A 19887-nucleotide genomic window follows, 5' to 3' on the forward strand; every position below is an offset into this window, starting at 1 on the left:
GTGTGAAAAACTTCCTGACATTAGTCCTAAATTTACCTTTTACTAATTTGACCCTGTGTTGCCCAAGTGAAATGCGTTTGGTGTTTCTTGCTCATCTATACGATTCTTTCCATCCATTTTCCGGTTATACAGAGAATGGGGAATTGAGAATTGGGAAATTGATGTTCCAAACACTCAGACAAATGCTCCAACTTCTACCAGATCGGTCCCAACGGGTCATTGCTTAATAATTAGTGGTCAGGTCCTGACATCTGTAATATTCCAAGCTGTGTTGCTTCGCTGGGTCAGTTGCTATTTGCAGAGCAGGACGGTCCCAGGTCTGATTCCCAGTCTGGGCCGAATCAGCTGATCTCAGCACTCGGAACCAGTTGGGTTCTTACTATTGGCATCAGTGCCTCTATGGTAGAGAGGGGGAAATCAGCCAGGGTTCCCAATCCCAATTGCTGTTCAACAGCGGTGGAGTGGCTGCCTCCTGAAAGAGCACAGGATTGTTTAGGATTCTCACGGAAGGTGGAGGGGGGTGCAGATCATGCAGCTCCGTGGGACCATTCATGGGGGGATGCTCGGGAATCTCCCGACTTCCCAAGTGGCCACTCCGCCCCTGTTATCCAATGGCTCCTGCTGCAAAAGTGTGGGGGTGCGAATGTTAACAGAGGACAAGATCAAGTTTGGCTTTCTGCCCAACCCCTCCACGGCTGACCGCCATACCTCCGCCTACTGCCTAGACTCACATGTGGAGAATGGCCAGTTGGAGACAAGGTGCCAGATGGAAACTAAACCCCATGGGACTATGGACCAACGAGAGTCGTCGCCTTTAGGAGAGGAGGGGAGAAAAATGGAGGCAAAATTATCCCACGACGGAAATTTTTACTATATGATCAAAAAAAAACATATTCTACTCATGGGCCATTGGCTACGGCATGGGCTGGAGAGGGAGAGGAGAGGGAGGAGAAGAGGGAGGGGAGAGGGAGGAGAAGCTGGAGGGGGAAGGGAGGGGGATGCAGTTGGGTCAGTTGCATAAATTTCTATGTACTCCAGCTAAATCACACTGCAGTGTGATATAGCTGGATTACATAGAATGTACAGCACAGAAACAGGCCGTTCGGCCCAACAGGTCCATGCCAGTGTTTATGCTCCACATAAGCCTCCTCCCACCCCTCTTCATCTAACCCTATCAGCATATCCTTCTATTCCTTTCTCCCTCATGTGTTTATCCAGCTTCCCCTTAAATGCATCTATGCTATTTGCCTCAACTACTCCTTGTGGTAGCGAGTTCCACATTCTAACCATTATCTCGGTAAAGGAGTTTCACCTGAATTCCCTATTGGATTTATTAGTGACTATCTTACATTTATGGCCCCTAGTTTTGATCTCTCCCAGTGGGGGAGACCAAAACTAGGGGCCATAAATATAAAATAGTCCTCTCTACGGTGTATGTTGTGACTGGCTATTCAGTATCTAAAGACTCCCTGGTGTTAACTAAATATATATGGGTGATAAATCAAAATTAGTTGACATGTTTTCTGTTAGGATTTGTTTGCTGACGTTCCTATTTTAAGTTTCTGCCAGTCTACATGATTACTTTACGATAAGGGCACCATATTTGAAGAGAGGAATATAAAGATTAACAGGAGTTAATTTTAGATCTCACCATCAAGATCAGATAAACACTGGTACAAACATTTCCCGTTCCACTGGGCTCTGCTGCTGAGGTCCTTCCTCAGGGTTACAGAGACCCAGTCAGGAACTTTCTGTGTGGGATCCAATGTAAATAGTAAAGTGAACCTCGGGAATCCAGGTTCGGATCCAGCCTAGGTTGATGGAACAAAAAGTCTGTTGGCTGTGAGGGACCGATGTGAAATCAGTTTGGTGATTCTCAACTGACTTCCAAAGGCCCACAGCGCAAATGGCTCCTAACTTGGCGCTAATTCAAGAGAGGCCACAGGATGGCTACTGTGGGATGTGGACAAATTCCCAGAGGTGCCGGACAGGTTGGGGTTCATAGTTGGAGTTTGGTAGATGGGCCATTACTTCATCGAATCATACAGCACAGACGGAGGCCCTTCGTGCCTGTGCCAGCTCTTTGAAAGAGCTTCCAATAACTCTCACTGAATACCTTAATTAAATCTCCCCTTAACCTTCTCCGCGCTAAGGAGAACAATCTCAGCTTCTCCAGTCTCTCCACATAATTGAAGTCTCTCATGCCTGGTGCCACTCTAGTAAATCTCCTCTGCACCCTCTCCAAGGCCTTGATGTCCTTCCAAAAGTGTGGTGCCCAGAAATGGGCACAATAGTGCAGCTCAGGCCCAACCAGTGAACTTGCAATCTAATCATACATGGGTCTTTGAAGTTGGCAGGACAAGTTGAGAAGGCTGTTAGAAAGGCATGGGGGAATCCTTGGCATTGTAGATAGAAGCAAGGCGCACGGAGGTGGGAAAGTTACGCTAAGCCTTATAAAACACTGGTTGTGTCCGATCCTGGGCACCACACTTTAGGAAGGATGTCAAGGCCTTGGTTGCCCACCTTCCAGGATTGTCCTGGAGTCCCCAGGATTTAAAGATTAATCTCCAGGACACAGCTGCGAGCAACACCCGGAGGAAAAATCATTGGGGCATTAAAAAACTTGTGTTTTTTCATTTTCTTCGAACACTTTCATTTATTAGTTATGAAAATATTGGAGAAGGGGGGAGAAAAGGCTGCTTGACTAACAGTCAAGATTAATCCAATTGGGTAACAAAGAGTCTGTTCCCTTTCCAATTGACTGTGGGAAGGCAGTGCGCCCAGAGGTTGGACCAATGGTGGGAGTGGTGGGGGCGGGGCAGGAGGTCATGTGATGAAACCTCCAGAATACACCCAATTAGAGTTGGCAGAGAAACTATTTCCTCTGGTGGGGGAATCAAGAACGAGGGGACATCACCTTAAAATTAGAGGTGGGCCATTTAGGCGGGCAATCAGGAAGCACTTCTTCACACAAAGAGTAGTAGAAATCTTGAATTCTCTCCCCCAAAAGGCTGTGGATGCTGGGGGACTATTGGAGCTTTCAGGGCTGAGATTGATATATTTTTGTTGGGTGAGGGGATTAAGGGATTTGGAGCAAAGGCGGGTAAATGGAGTTGAGGTACAGATCAACCATGATCTAATTGATTGGCGGAGCAGGCCAGAGGGGCTGAATGGCCTTGTCCTGTTCCTATGTTCCCTGACCCAACCAAAACCCAGGGACCAGGACCAAAGCAGATTGCATCAACATGCATTGGTCTATCACTGGTAACAAACTCAAGTGTGCCACCGTACCCTCGATGAGCACTGTTCGATCAAAATGTACGCTGGCCTCACAAATAAGTACCTGAATGGTCACTGGGAGAAAAAGAGCTGAGCATGCAGTCTGGCCTTTCAGTCAAATAGCCTGTCTACATTTTTCCCAGCACAGAACAGGGAGCCGAGGATGTTATTCCTTCTGTGCACTGCTCTACTCATGTTCCAGCTCTGTGCCCCCTTTCAGTATTTTCATCAGTAAACAGGTTGTTTATGTCTGACTGGGAGACAAACAGCAGCTTGAAGCTCAGGCACAGGCCACCGGAACTCTGCGGGCATTCCGTGAAAGATTTGGCAGAGCAAGTGTGTGTTGAGGGGGGGGCGGGGAGGAGGAGGAAATTTTTTTTTTTTAAAAACCCAAAGGAACAGCACGCAGGATTCGTGAGGGAACAGGAACGAGCAGCTCTGAGAGTGACAGGAGGCTGGATAAAACAGCCCGGGGAATGTGAAGAGAGAGAGAGAGAGAGGCGGAGTCAGGACTAATATCAGTGCTTAGTGTTGATGTGATCTCTGCTTCCATCAGACCATGAAGTATGTGTGCGTATGATGCTTTAAAGGAAGCTCCCAGGCAGCTGAAAGCCAGTGTGACTGAGCCACAACTCGCTGAAATCTAGTCTCTTCTTGTTAAAGTCTGTAAGTGGCTGCCTGTTTTAAAAAAAAAAATTCTGCTTGGAATATTCTTTTAAACCTAGAACTAATTTTACAACTCTTGCTGTGATCCTGTGACACTGCGGTAAGTGATGATTTATAGAGATCACCGTAAGTAGCGAAACCTGCAGCACGACTGCTTAAAAACCCTACACATTTCTCAAGCATTTTGGACAGTACCAGCTGTTGCTGTGGTGCAGGGGTTATTTTTTTTATTATTATTGCGTCTTTATACAAGGAGGTTAGTCAGTGAGGTTTAAGAATATTGCAGACACTCTCCTCAACGCTCCCTTCTGGGACTGATTCACACCACGGGACAATGAAGGGAGAGTTTTGTTTGTGTGGGTTTTACTGCTGATTAAGGGAGTCATAATCAATGGCCATGAAATCTGGGGATGTGGTATCTCAGAGAGTGCTGTGGGCTGGCTGCTGTAGGATTTCTACAGTGAGGACATGGAGAGCACTGTTGATTTTACCTTCGAAGTGGAAATCTGGAACTCTCTTCCCCCAAAAAGCTGTTGAGGCTGGGGGCCGATTCAAAATTTCACAACTGAGATTGATAGATTTTTGTTAGGCAGTGATGCTACCAAGGCGGGTAGATGGAGTTAAGATACAGATCAGCCATGATCTGATTGAATGGTGGAACAGGCTCAAGGGGCTGAATGACCTGAATGACCTGTTCTCAGGCTCCTATGTTGCAATGTTCCAGTAGTCCAATGTTCCTGTGTTCTAATGTTCCTGTGTTCCAGTGTTCCTGTGTTCTAATGTTCCAATGTTCCTGTGTTCCTGTGTTCCAATGTTCCAGTGTTCCTGTGTTCCAATGTTCCTGTGTTCTAATGTTCCAGTATTCCAATGTTCCAGTATTCCAATGTTCCAGTGTTCCTGTGTTCCAATGTTCCTGTGTTCTAATGTTCCAGTATTCCAATGTTCCAGTGTTCCTGTGTTCCAATGTTCCTGTGTTCTAATGTTCCAGTATTCCAATGTTCCAGTATTCCAATGTTCCAGTGTTCCTGTGTTCCAATGTTCCTGTGTTCTAATGTTCCAGTATTCCAATGTTCCAGTGTTCCTGTGTTCCAATGTTCCTGTGTTCTAATGTTCCAATGTTCCAGTGTTCCTGTGTTCCAATGTTCCTGTGTTCCTGTGTTCCAATGTTCCTGTGTTCTAATGTTCCAATGTTCCAGTGTTCCTGTGTTCCAATGTTCCTGTGTTCCTGTGTTCCAATGTTCCTGTGTTCCAATGTTCCTGTGTTCCAATGTTCCTGTGTTCCTATGCATGATTTTGGCACTGGGTACGGGATGAGCTCAGTACAGGCTGGCGCACACTCGCATCTCGGATCTGACCCTCCCCCTACTCCGCTGACCGTCCAGCCTTAAACCCACAGCTGTAGGGAGATGATGGCAGGAGGCCAGATGGAGAGAGAAAAAGATAGGCGGGGGGTGGGGGGGGGGAGATATCAGCATTGGGGGGAGGATATCAGAGGGGCTGCTGGTTGTGTGTTCACTCCTGAGCACCGCCAGGCTGCCGTCTCTGAATAGAAATATCAGCTGAAGGAATCATACCTGGAAAAGCACGGTCCAGGTCCCTGGTTAGAACTGAGGGTATAACTACCAGGAAAGACTGAACAGACTGGGGCTCTTTTCTCTAGAAAAGAGAAGGCTGAGGGATGACCTGATAGAGGTCTTGAAGATTATGAAGGGGCTTTATAGGGTAGACGTAGAGAAAATGTTTCCACTTGCGGGGAGACCAGAACTCGGGGCCATAAATATAAGAAAGTCACTAATAAATCCAATAGGGAATTCAGGAGAAACTTCTTTGCCCAGAGAGTGATTAGAATGTGGAACTCGCTACCACATGGAGTAATTGAGGTGAATAGTGTAGATGCATTTAAGGGGAAGCTGGATAAACACATGAGGGAGAAAGGAATAGAAGGATATGCTGATAGGGTTAGATGAAGAAGGGTGGGAGGAGGCTCCTGTGGAGCATAAACACCGGCACAGACCAGTTGGGCCGAATGGCCTGTTTCTGTGCTGTACATTCTATGTAATTCTATGTAAAAATAAACTCTATTTTCCTCCCCGTCTCTTCTGGAGGAGATGACACTTGCTGGGTCGCAGCTCACAGCAGCTTGCAGCCTCCTTCCAGTATCTCGGCCAAGTGATTATCACTCATGTGCGAGCCCAGACGGTGAGTGCCATAGGAACATAGGAACAGAAGGAGGCCATTTACCCCCTCGAGCCTGTTAGAATCATGGAAAATTTACGGCACAGAAGGAGGCCATTCGGCCCATCGTGTCCGCGCCGGCTGAGAAACGAGCCACCCAGCCTATTCCCCACTTTCCCGCATTTGGTCCGTAGCCCTGCAGGTCACGGCTCTCCAGGTGCACATCCAGGTATTTTTTAAATGAGTTGAGGGTTTCTGCCTCTTCCACCCTCTCAGGCAGTGAGTTCCAGACCCCCACCACCTTCTGGGTGAAAAAAAACTTCCTCATTTCCGCTCTAATCCTTCTATCAATCACTTTAAATCTATGTCCCCTGGTTATTGACCCCTCTGCTAAGGGAAATAGGTCCTTCCTATCCACTCTATCGAGGCCCCTCGTAATTCTGTACACCTCAATCAAATCACCCCTCAGCCTCCTCTGTTCCAAGGAAAACAACCCCAGCCTATCCAATCTGTCATCATAGCTAAAATTCTCCAGTCCTGGCAACATCCTCGTAAATCTCCTCTGCACCCTCTCTAGTGCAATTACATCCTTCCTGTAATGTGGTGACCAGAAATGTGCGCAGTACTCTAGCTGTAGCCTAACTAGTGTTTTATACAGTTCCAGCATAACATCCCTGCTTTTATATTCTATGCCTCGGCTAATAAAGGAAAGCATTCCATATGCCTTCTTAACCACCTTATCTATCTGTCCTGCTACCTTCCGCCATTCAATGAGATCATGGCTGATCTGTGACCTAACTCCATATACCCGCCTTAGCCCCATATCTCTTAATACCTTTGGTTAACAAAAATCTATCAATCTCAGATTTAAAATTAACAATTGAGCTAGCATCAACTGCCATTTGCGGAAGAGAGTTCCAAACTTCTACCACCCTTTGCGTGTAAGAGTCTTTCCCTAACTTCATCCCTGAAAGTCATGGCTCTAATTTTTAGGCTATGTCCCCTAGTCATGGACTCCCCAACCAGCGAAAATAGTTTCTGTCTATCTGCCCTATCAGTTCCCCTTAATAGCTTGAAAACTTTGATCAAATCACCCCTTAATCTTCTAAATTCCAGGAAGAACAACCTGGAGTGTGGGCAGGCTATTTGACCTTGGGAGGCATTACAGCTGAGCCCGATCCTCCCTGACTCAGTGTCCCCAGACATGCGCACGCTTTCCAGCAGCAGTCCCTAGGCAACGATCTGGAGCGGGAACCGTGGCTGATTTTTCCCCTTTTCCTGAGGGAAGGTTTGTCATCGATACTCCCCGATTCCCCAAAGGAAATCAAGTAAAATTCCAGACTGTTCAGCTGTTGCGCAGAGGGTAGCCCCTTCGCCTCTGAGTCAGAAGGTTGTAGATTTGAGTCCCACTCCAGACAATTGAGCACGCACTTCAGGCTGACACTCCAGTGCAGTACTGGGGAAGTGCTGCACTGCCAGAGGTGCTGTCTTTGAGATGAAATGTTAAACTGAGGCCCCATCTGCCCTCTCAGGTGAGTGTAAAAAAATTCCATGGTCACTATTTTGAAGAAGAGCAGAGGAGTTCTTCCTGGTGTCCTGGGGCCAATATTTATCCCTTAACCAACATCACTAAAACAGATGATTTGGTCATTGTCTCATTGCTGTTTGTGGGACCTTGCTGTGCGCAAATTGGCTGCCACGTTTCCTACATTGCAACAGTGACCACACTTCAAAAGTACTTCATTGGCTGTGAAGCGCTTTGGGACGTCCTGAGATCGTGAAAGGCGCTATATAAATGCAAGTCTTCGTTTTCTTTCATCCTCATAGCTCCACTATTCAACCCTGATCTGCTGCTCTCCAGGCACAAAAGGGGAGTAGAAATCTGGGACTCTCTTCTCCAAAAGCCTGTGGATACTGGGGATCAATTGGAGCTTTCATGACTGAGATTGATAGATCTTTGCTAGATTAGGGTATCAAGGGATATGGAGCAAAGGTGGCTAAATGAGGTTGAGGTGCAGATCAGCCATGATCTAATTGAACGGCGGAACTGGCCCAAGGGGCTGAATGGCCAACTCCTGTTCCGATGTTCCTATCGAACTGGGGGAGGGGGGAGGAGTTTCCTGGTCTATATGGGCTCAGCCATTCACGGCCTCATTCTAAGGCTACCCCCACAGACAGAGCCTGTCAATGGACGGCAGACTCCAGAAGCCAAATGGGGGGAGCTGCTGCTGTATAAGATGATTTGAAGCCCATATAAATCATTTCACTGCATATTACAGGGAGCAGCACTCTCCCAATATATCATATCTAAGTGTTTTCCCTATTACTGTCTGACAGACAGATTCTTCAAAATTGTAAAAGCGAGCAATCGCTGGTAGAAACAATAATTCTTTTCCAAAATGTGCGTTGACGTAGCCTATGGCAACAGTCTTACTGCTTAGCAACTGACTGCAAAATACAACTGAAAAGATGCCCCCGATGGCTCATTTGGTACATACTCTGCCCAGCGTGATACTAAGGTATGCAGAGCAGGTCGAGGGTTTAATCCTTGGTATGTGCTGACTTAATGTCCCTGAGCTAAGGAGGGTTGAAAACAAATCTGTTCATGATTAGAATCATGGAATCTTACAGCACAGACGGAGGCCATTCGGCCCATCGTGCCTGTGCCGGCCCTCTGAAAGAGCTATCCAATTAGTCCAACTCCCCCCTGCTCTTTCCACATAGACCTGCACATTTTTTCTTTTCAAGTATTTATCCAATTCCCTTTTGAAAGTTACTGTTGACTCTGCTTCCACCACCCTGTCAGGCAGCGCATTCCCGATCATTACAACTCGCTGCGTAAAAGAAATTCTCCTCGTCTCGCCCCTGACAACTAGTGCCTCCTTCAGGAAAGTCCGATGACAGGACCAGGCGGGGGTGCGATGCCTCAGTGGTTGAATAGTCTGTGGACGCTCGTTGTCTAGGCTCAGCCGGCAAGAGTGGGCAATTACCAGGAGGGCGCCTGGTGCCTGTTGGAACTATACCCCAGCCCCCTCAGGAGAGAAGGAAGGGATAAATGGTACATTCTCGGACTGGCAACCAGTAGCCAGTGGTGTTCCGCAGGGGTCGGTGCTGGGTCCCCAACTCTTTACAATCTATATTAACGATTTGGAGGAGGGGACCGAGTGTAACATATCAAAGTTTGCAGATGATACAAAGATGGGAGGGAAAGTAGAGAGTGAGGAGGACATAAAGAACCTACAAGGGGATATAGACAGGCTGGGTGAGTGGGCGGAGATTTGGCAGATGCAATACAATATTGGAAAATGTGAGGTTATGCACTTTGGCAGGAAAAATCGGAGAGCGAGTTATAATCTCAATGGCGAGAAACTGGAAAGTACTGCAGTATAAAGGGATCTGGGGGTCCTAGTGCAAGAAAATCAAAAAGTTAGTATGCAGGTGCAGCAGGTGATCAAGAAGGCCAACGGAATGTTGGCTTTTATTGCTAGGGGGATAGAATATAAAAACAGGGAGGTATTGCTGCAGTTATATAAGGTATTGGTGAGACCGCACCTGGAATACTGCATACAGTTTTGGTCTCCATACTTAAGAAAAGACATGCTTGCTCTCGAGGCAGTACAAAGAAGGTTCACTCGGTTAAACCCCGGGGATGAGGGGGTGGACATATGAGGAGAGGTTGAGTAGATTGGGACTCTATTCATTGGAGTTCAGAAGAATGAGAGGCAATCTTATTGAAACATATAAGATTGTGAAGGGACTTGATCAGGTGGATGCGGTAAGGATGTTCCCAAGGATGGGTGAAACTAGAACGAGGGGGCATAATCTTAGAATAAGGGGCTGCTCTTTCAAAACTGAGATGAGGAGAAACTTCTTCACTCAGAGGGTAGTAGGTCTGTGGAATTTGTTGCCCCAGGAAGCTGTGGAAGCTACATCATTAAATAAATTTAAAACAGAAATAGACAGTTTCCTAGAAGTAAAGGGAATTAGGGGTTACGGGGAGCGGGCAGGAAATTGGACATGAATTTAGATTTGAGGTTAGGATCAGATCAGCCATGATCTTATTGAATGGCGGAGCAGGCTCGAGGGGCCGATTGGCCTACTCCTGCTCCTATTTCTTATGTTCTTATGTTCTTATGAAATCTTACAGCGGAGTGTCTACATTGTATGTCATAAAGATACAGATGTGCCCCCACTCCGCTACGTTACAACATCACAGTCTCTCTGGGGTTTTGTTTAGGTGTTGAATTAAGGCGTTTTGTGCAAAGGTTTCGACACTTAGTTCACTGCCTAAATTTACAGTGTTCATATTTGCAAATGATACTTTGCAAAAATTTGCAACATTGAATAATTTCTTCAATCACACCAATGTAGTGAATTATTTAATTGGATCATTATACAATGACATTACAACTGCCCTATGGTCGAGTCACAGATGCTGGTGGCGGCCATGGCTCAGTGTGTAGCATTCTTGCCTCTGAGCCAAAAATAACCTGCATTTATATAGCGTCTTTAACGTAGTAAAAAGTCCCAAGGCACTTCATAGGAGCGTTATCAGACAGAATTTGACACCGAGCAAAAGATGGAGATGTTGGGACAGGTGACCAAAAAGCTTGGCCAAAGAGGAAGGTTTTAAGGAGTGTCTTAAAGGAGAAGAGAGAGTTAGAGAGGCGGAGAGGCTTAGGGAGGGAATTCCAGAGATTAGGGCCGAGGCAGCTGAAGGCACGGCCGCCAGTGGTGGGGGTGATGAAAATAAGGGATGTACGAGAGGCCAGAGTTGGAGGAGTGCAGAGATCTCGGAGGTTTGTAGGGCTGGAGGAGGTTACAGAGATAGGGAGGGGGCGAGGCCATGGAGGGATTTGAACACGTGGATGAGAATTTTAAAATTGAGGCGTTGGTGGTACAGAAGCCAATGCAGGCGAGCACAGGGGTGACTTACTACTACACTGGGCTGTGTATTTACAAACTGGACCTTCGGGGGTGCGTGAAGCATTTATAATTTTTGGCACAGTCAAGACACGTTGATTTGACTAACACTGCAGCGGTCCCACTCAACATAAACGGACCAATTGCATGCAGGCCAGTCACGTGCTTCAATATATCGCTGACCCCTGACATTTTTGTTTCTCCACGTGCGCAACTGAACGACGGCTCCTGACATAAATCTTTGGCCGGAGAGAGTTCCCAGGGAATGGTGTAAGAAGAATCGAAAGGACAGGCATCTGAAAACTGACAGTAAAATACCACGACAGGCCCCAATATCTTTATGGTTGATGAACTCAACCAATAAAAGTCCATCGGCATGGCAGTTGAAAAATATTACACTCTTTACCAAACCTGACTTGTCGTCCCAGGGTCCAAAGTTCAGGAGCTGTACTTTGTGAGTACTTATTTCTGCTCCAATACTTGCGCGTGTCACACAAGCAGTCTGACCCAAACCGGCATAACCGTGGTGATATTGGATAAAGGAGCTGGGAGCTTTTGATTTTGGGCCGGAATTTGCGTGAACGGGGCATCTCACGGAGTGCCTGTTTAGTTAGACTTGTTCCTGCACCCTTCAGCTTAAAATCTTTTGCCCTGTAACTTGCTGGAAGTGCGAGGGCAACGAGGCATCGGGGACCTAGGTGAACGACAGGGCCAAACAGTCTCTCTCCTTAACCAGTGAGATTTAAGGATTGAGAAATAAACAGAGAAACAACAGAGAAGGAAGTGTAAATTAGAGTGGGTGAATTCAATGTCAAATCAGGTACAGAAAGAGAAATAAAGAGAGGGAAAGAAAGATTGGGTTAAGAGAGAGAGAAAGAAAAGACAGAAAGGAAAAGTAAGAAAAAAATTTTAAAATTTAAAATTTGACTTTTAATTGCTCACTTTCAGAGAGGTTGATTGCCAGTCATTAACAATTTTCACGTCGTTACAAGGGTACTTATGCTATTAATTACTAGACTTAATTTTCTACAGCGAGTTTAATGGGCAATTAACGTACAAATGCAGCAACTTCATGAAATTCACGGGAGGTTAAGGGTGAGATGCCGTTTTCGCGAAGCTAATGGCAGAACGGTGCAAATTGTCCAGCAACTTTTGGCGATTTGCAATATCACGGGGAATCTTTTCCTTGCCAAGGTTGCTGGACGATTTGCACGTTAATAATGGCGTGCGTTATTAATACACCGTTATTCTTTGAGCATATTCCGGCCTAATATTTTGAAAGATGGCCTTCAACAAGAGTTGTGACTTATTTTTAAACTCTCGTCCTCATTCCTTGTACATATGAGCACCAAAGGCTCTTTCTGAACAGCACTGGTCGTTTGAACTGGTATGAATTTAAGCAGTGAGGGGATGAATCCACAGTTCTTAATGATTTGTGTGAATTAATTTTTAATTAGACTCTGATGACATAAAGAAAAGAAAGAAAGAACTTTATGTAGTGCCTTTCATGGCCTCAGGATACCCCAAAGCACTTTGCAGCCAATGAAGTACTTTTGAAGTGTAGTCACTGTTATAATGTAGGAAACGCGGCAGCCAATTTGCGTACAGCAAGCTCTCACAAACAGCAATGAGATAAATGGTCAGATAATCTGTATAGGTGGTGCCTGAGGACAGGATTGGACTTAGCTAGATGCCCCCCACAGTCAAATAGCCTGCCACACACAATGCTTATGCTCACAAATGAAGACTGGCAACTTGGGCAAGGTAGGGCAGCTGTTAGGAGTGTGAACCTTGGCTGATTTATTCGCAGCCTAGAGGCACTGAGGCCAAATATATCACCCTTATAACCACCCTGACTGAGCATAGGCTGCGGATTGAGCCAGGAAGGTTCCAGATTCATTTGAGAATTGGGAGTCATTGGGTGGTGCACAACAACAATGTGAGACAAATACTCCAGCATCTCCGGGCATGGGGACCTCAGGCAGATCTACCAGGTAGAACAGCCAAGGGGGACCTCTTACCATCTACTTCCTATCTCCATAACACCTCCCACCTCCATTCCTGCCTCACCCATTCTGCTGCTGAAACCCTTGTCAATGCCTTTGTCATTTCCAGTCTTGAAAAAGAAAAGAAAGACTTGCATTTACATAGCGCTTTTCAGGACCTCAGGACGTCCCAAAGCACTTTACAGCCAATGAAGTATTTTTGAAGTGCAGTCACCGTTGCAATGTAGGAAAGGCGGCAGCCAATTTGCGCACAGCAAGATCCCACAAAGAGCATCGTGATTATGACCAGATGATCTGGTTTTTTTTTAGTGATGTTGGTTGAGGGATAAATATTGGCCAGGGTACCAGGGAGAACTCCCCTGTTCTTCTTTGAAATAGTGCCAGTGTGATCTTTTACATCCACCTGATGGGAAGACAGGGCCTGGGTTTAACATCTCATCCAAAAGACAGCACCTCCAACAATGCAGCACTCTACTGGGGTGTCAGCCTAGATTTTGTGCTTAAGTCTCTGGATTGGGACTTGAACCCATAACCTTCTGACATCAGAGGCGAGAGTTCTACCCACTGAGCCACAGCTGACTATTCTAATGCTCTCCTGGCCGGTCTCCCAACTTTTACTCCCCATAAACTTGAGTTCATCCAAATTCTGCTGCTTGTATCCTATTATGTACCAAGTCTCATTCACCCATCACCCCTGTGCTCGCTGATCTACATTAGCTCCCGGTCCGCCAGTGCCTCCAATGAAACATTCTCATCCTCGTGTTTAAATCCCTCCATGGCCTTGCCCTTCCCTATCTCTGTAACCTCCTCCAGCCCCACAAATCATCCCCAAAAACTCTGCTTTCCTCCAATTCTGGTATCTTGTGCATTCCCCCACCCCCCACTCTCCACCATTTGCAGCCGTACCTTCAGCCATCTAGGCCCTATGCTGGGGAATTCCCTCCCTAAACCTCTCCACACCCCCCTCCTTTAAGACCCTCCTTAAAAATCTTTCGGATGAGACATTAAAACCGAAGTCCCTGTCTGCCTTCTCGGGTGGATGTAAAAGATTCCATAAAACTACTTCGGAGAGGTGCAGCGGAGTTCTCCTCAGTGTTCTGGCCAACATCCCTCAACCAACATCACTAAAAACAGATTATCTGGTCATTATCTCGTTGCCGTTTGTGGGATCTTGCTGTGCGCAAATTGGCTGCTGTGTTTCCTACATCACAACAGTGACTACACTTCAAAAGTACTTCTTTGTGCTGTAAAGCACTTTGGGACATCCTGAGGTCACCACTTCAAACATTTTTTTTTGGCTTGGCATCTATTTTTATCTCATTGAACCTCATTGAATTGCCTCAGGGGCATTTTGTTCTATTTTAACGTCACTGTAAAAGTGCAAGTTGTTGTTTTGTTGGAGCTAGCTACTCTAACCTCAATTTTCCTGCCCTTTTTCTATGAACCCTTCTTTTTAAATACTTACTTTTAATGGTCTCTGCCTCAATACCCAGAGTGTGGTAAACACCCCATGTTCTAATAGCCCTGTGTGTGTGTGTGTGTGTAAAAAAAAACTTATAACTTTACCCTTTGAAGTTGGGCCTGGAAGAGTGTAACATTTCAAATTCCCAAACCAGACATTTTTATGGCTTCTTTTCAGCGAGATTGCCAATTTAGAACTAATTATCTGAAGCACGCAGCTCAAGTGTATTTAATGATGAGATTCTTCCCCTCAATCACAATGTGGCGTGTGCCAAGTACTCAGGAGCTGCTGCATTTACTAATTCTCTTTCCACTTGTGGGGTGGGGGAGAAGGTTTCTTGCTTGACCTAAATCAGGGAAGACATCACTAATTAAATTATTGGCTAATTGCTAACAAAAATGGCAGTGTTACATATAGCGATGGTACGATTGTATTTAGGAGATTGATTGGCTGTTACTTTACACTCAGGATGGCGTGAGGGACTGTGGTGGTTTTGTAACATGTTTTTCTGGTGGGTTTTTTTTTCTCTCTCTCCTGGTGTTTCCCTGGTTACAACCTCGGCACTGAATAGATGCTCAGTTTCGACAGCGTTACTCGTTCGAATCAATAACCAACCTAATTGTTTCCCCGATTAATTCATTAGCATGCGAGATCACCGGGTTGGTGTTAATTGCTCGGAAGCCCAGCTCATGTCCCCTTTGTTTGAGCTGCTTGTGCGCTGGGTTGTCTCAGAGTTGGTGACATTTCCATTGAGCTGAGATGCCCACTGTGTGGTTCTGTTCACGACGGGAAGCGCTGCATTAATCCATTCGCTCCCGACTCCGAGAGCCACAGAGCACCGGGGTGGCGGGATGGTCGGGGGGGGGGTGGGCAGTGCTTGTTCTGGTGGAAATTGAACCGTGACGGATTACGACAGGCCTAATTCTCCCCTTAGCCTGGACACGCTGAATTTTTAAAAAAAATAGTTATTCAAAGGGACTGTGTGCTTAAATTGTCTGAACTCACTGGCCCTGAATTTTGTTTGCACCTGTGACATCAATCATTCATAGCATCTTCCTTGAGAACTTAATATTTGTTAATGTTACTGGAGACAAACTTTGGAATATTTATCTTTAAAAAGAATTATTATTAGAAGTAGTATTTTTTTTTTAGCAGCTAGCCGTGTCCTGACGTGCAGAAACGCACAAGGCTCTTCAAGGCAAACCACTTGGAAAACCATACAGGTTTTCCATTTACACACATATATGTGTATAAGTATATATATATCTATATACATACTTACTATCTATAATAAAGCAATTCTAATGAATGTTAAAGATGGCGGTTGCCCCTTCTCTAAGAAAGAAAAAACTTGCGTTTATATCGTGCTTTGCACATCCTTAGGATGTCTCAAAATGCTTCACAGCCAATTATTTATTTTGTAGTATAGTCGCTGTTGTTATAAAGAAAGAAAGAACTTGCATTTATATAGCGCCTTTCACAAGCTCAGGATGTCCCAAAATGCTTTACAGCCCTTGAAGTACTTTTGAAGTGTAGACTCTGTTATAATGTAGGAGACATGGCAGCCAATTTGCGCACAGCGAGGTCCCACAAACAGCAATGAAATAAATGAACAGATAATCTGTTTTGGCGGTGTTGCATGCGGGGATGAATATTGGCCAGGGAGAATGCCCGGCCTTTCTTTGAATGGTGCTTTTGGAACTTTTACATCCACCTGAGAGGGTAGACAGAGCCTCGGTTTAACGTCTCATTCGAAAGACAGCGCATCTGACAGTGCAGCATTCCCTCAGTACTGGAGTGTCAGCCTGAATTATGCGCTCAAGTCCTGCAGTGGGACTTGTACCCACGACCTTCCGTCTCAGAGTCAAGTTAAGTACAAAATGGAGGACCTGAGACTCCGTGAGGAACAGGCGGGATTCTTGTTCATGAATTAACAAATGAAGGTTCTCCTGGTAGACGGGCAATATGATTAAAATGTTACTATATGCTGCATTTGACCGACCACTTTGTAACGTCTGATTGTTGTCATGTCCTGAGTCAGTCTAATGATCAGGTAGAAGATGCCAAGAAAAGAAATTCAGTTATTCAAAGTCATTATCCTGTTGTGTACTAAGGTAAGAAGACTGTCAACATTTTGATTTTTTTTGACTTTCTTTAAATAAATTGGTTTACACTAAAGGAGGTCAGAGAGGAAAATGCCCCAGGACTGGTGACTAGATTTCAGTTTTTGTATTAGCGTCCGATAACTATTGAGGAAGGTTGAACCTCACGGGTGTTTGGGACTCAAGTATTCCAAACATACCACTTCTTCCTGAAAGATTACCCTTGAGACTGTTTTCAGGATGCTGAGGAACAAGAGGCGGCTTGCAATGATCCATCCAAAGATACTGTTCCATTCCAAGAAATGCTGAATGCAGCGGTTTGTCACAATCTTGAATTTAACCACTGATAGCCTAAAGCTTGAAAATGGTAGATTAGCTCCTTGTGGGCTGCTTCCTGTTGTCTTACACAAATAATGTGCTGCGTTATACTTTGCTCATGTTTCTGCTTCTGTGAATCATTTTTGTTTTGTGAATAAACCTGGACGGTAGCTTAGCCTGCACAAACTGGTCGAGCTGGGGCTCAGTTGAAATTTTCAAGGCTGAGATCGATAGATTTTTTGTTAAGTTAGGGCATCAAGGGTTACGGAGCAAAGGCGAGTAAATGGAGTTGAGGAACATATCAGCCATGATCTAATTGAATGGTGGAACAGGATGTTAAAACAGTGGTTAGAATGTGGAACTCTCTACCACAAGGAGTGGTTGAGGCGAATAGCATAGATGCATTTAAAGAGAAGCTAGAAAAACACGAGGGAGAAAGAAATAGAAGGATATGCTGATAGGGTTCGATGAAGATGGGTGTGAGGAGGCTCGTGTGGAGCATAAACATTGGCATGGACCAGTTGGGCCAAATGGCCTGTTTCTGTGATGTACATTCTATGTAATTACATGTATGTATGTAACAGGCCTGAGGGGCTGAATGGCCTCCTCCTGTTCCTAGTGTCCCATGTTACCTATGTTTTCTGCCTCATGAATTGACAGGAGATGGAATGGGCCACGTGTGTATTCTTTGTTCAGCAATTTACCATGATCGCAGTTAATTATTGGACCTGGGCTACACCTGCTCAATATAACAGGGAGTTATAAAAAGAAGCAGGTTGCAGATGGCGGGCGATACAGTCTTACAAAAACTGTCAAGCTGTTTACATGACGAAAAAAAGAGTGTTGGAAAAAGTGTTGGCTAGAATGTGGAACTCGCTACCACATGGAGTAGTTGAGGCGAATAGTATAGATGCATTTAAGGGAAAAAGCTCGATAAGTACATGAGGGAGAAAAGAATAGAAGAACATGCAGATAGGGTTAGATGGAGAGGGGTGGGAGGAGGCTCGTGCGGCGCATAAACATCTACACAGACCCGTTTGGCCGAACGGCCTGTTTCTGTGCTGTAATTTCTATGTAATTCTATGTAAAAGCTTGAATGGTTACAGAGGACACGCCCAGTTTATCGAAGCCCAGAGAATGTGTACGCAGATCAGCAAGAGCCTCGCCTTAGGGAGCCCTAAATATGTGGAAGAGTATCGCTGGAGGTTAACCTGCTAAAACCATGCACCTTATCAGCACGTAGCATTGATAGATATCCTCTGCCCGCCCAGCTACGACCACCATAGCCACTGGCTTGCAGGGCTAACGGGAGCTTCCAAGTCCCATCATGAGTCAGGAAGTATTGATGGATCTTTCTGTGCCAGGTGTCAAGTCTATGGCAAAGAATCATCTCAGTTCCTATCTCCCAGCTTCACCTGTTGGTCATCTTGTAGTGACTTTGGCAAAACAACCAAAGGCGACATGAGGAAAAACTTTTTTACGCAGCGAGTGGTTGTGATCCGGAATGCACTGCCCGAGGGGGTGGTGGAGGCAGATTCAATCGTGGCTTTCAAAAGGGAACTGGATAAGTACTAAGAAGGGAAAAAATTTGCAGGGCTACGGGGTTGGGGCGGGAGGATGGGACTAGGTGGATTGCTCTTGCAGAGAGCCAGCACCGTCTCGATGGGCCAAATGGCCTCCTTCCATAACCATTCTGTGATTCTATAATAAGACCCTTATTATCTCTTCAACGCCCCCCCCACAAAAAAAAAGTAAATACTCACTAGTTGGGTGCAGTTACAGCGTAGGGATGGTGGCAATGTAAGGTATTTACATGTAGTATAAAGACACAGATACGATTGAATTAAAAGGTTGCTGCTGCCTTGTTGGGGAGCGTCCAGGCAGCATCAATTCCTGGAGCATCCAGCAACATTGGTCTGTGTGAGGAGGTTTACACAGTAGAGAGGGCGTCATGCTATATCTGCTGCAGTTTGAAGTTTAGCTAATCTACTGTGAAATGTGTTAGGACAGTTAATTTACACAGTGTAGAGGCATGATGTGCTTAGCGAGTTAAAGATTGTACGTGTGAATTTTGAAAGTTTGAAAGTATTAGGTGAAATTTAGAGAACTGCATCTACTGGACCAATGTAGAATTAGAGTAGAGAAAATGATTAAAACATATGTTTTCTGACTGTCAATATGAGCTAAAAATGTAAATTGTTTTTAAAAGAATTAATCAAGGTTAAACTCCCTCAATTCTCCTGATAACCTAACTCAGCACAGACTGGTGATGGAAACTGGGGCCCTCTTGATCTGTGCGGGTCAGTAGTCACATTATTTATTCTCCCAGCCCTACAACCCTCCGAGATCTCTGCGTTCTTCCAATTCCGGCCTCTTGCGCATCCCCGATTTTCATCGCTCCACCATTGGCGGCCGTGCCTTCAGCTGCCTCGGCCCTAAGCTCTGGAACTCCCTCCCTAAACCTCTCCTCCTCTCTACCTCTCTCTCCTCCTTTAAGATGCTCCTTAAAACCTACCTCCTTAAAACCTACCTCCTTGACCTTGTGTGGCTCGGTGTCAAATTTTGTTTGACAATCGCTCCTGTGAAGCGTCTTGGGACGCTTTTACTACGTTAAAGGCGCTATATAAATGCAAGTTGTTGTTGTTATTCAATGAGGTATTGGGGATGTTCCATCTGCAACGGTTTGATTGCTTGGCTTTACCTCACGGTAAAACAAGTCCTGTTATGGTAAATCCTCTGATACAAGCACTTTTGTCTTCCCTTGTCTAAATATTGTGAAGTGATTTAAAAAAAAAAGTTTTCTATTCATTCTAGGGATGTGGGCGCGGGGGCAAGGCCGGCTTTTATTGCCCATCCCTAGTTGCCCTGAGAAGGTGGTGGTGGGCCGCCTTCTTGAGCCACTGTTAACGATTTGATACAACTGAGTGGTTTGCTAGGCCACTTCAGAGGGCAGCTA

The 19887-nt window shown here is 45.5% G+C and overlaps 1 protein-coding gene across 1 annotated transcript in view; it reads left to right on the plus strand.

Moving 5' to 3' along the window:
* Window positions 1-3904: 3904 nt before the first annotated feature.
* The window catches only part of LOC137344595 (cyclin-dependent kinase 18-like), a 73074-nt gene continuing 57091 nt past the window's right edge, over window positions 3905-19887 (plus strand). Inside the window, exon 1 of the mRNA XM_068007671.1 lies at window positions 3905-4045. The gene's annotated coding sequence lies outside the window, so the exon portion shown is untranslated. The remainder of the gene's footprint in view (window positions 4046-19887) is intronic.

The sequence above is a fragment of the Heptranchias perlo genome, chromosome 27, assembly GCF_035084215.1.
Source record: "Heptranchias perlo isolate sHepPer1 chromosome 27, sHepPer1.hap1, whole genome shotgun sequence".
In the NCBI taxonomy this organism is placed as follows: domain Eukaryota; kingdom Metazoa; phylum Chordata; class Chondrichthyes; order Hexanchiformes; family Hexanchidae; genus Heptranchias; species Heptranchias perlo.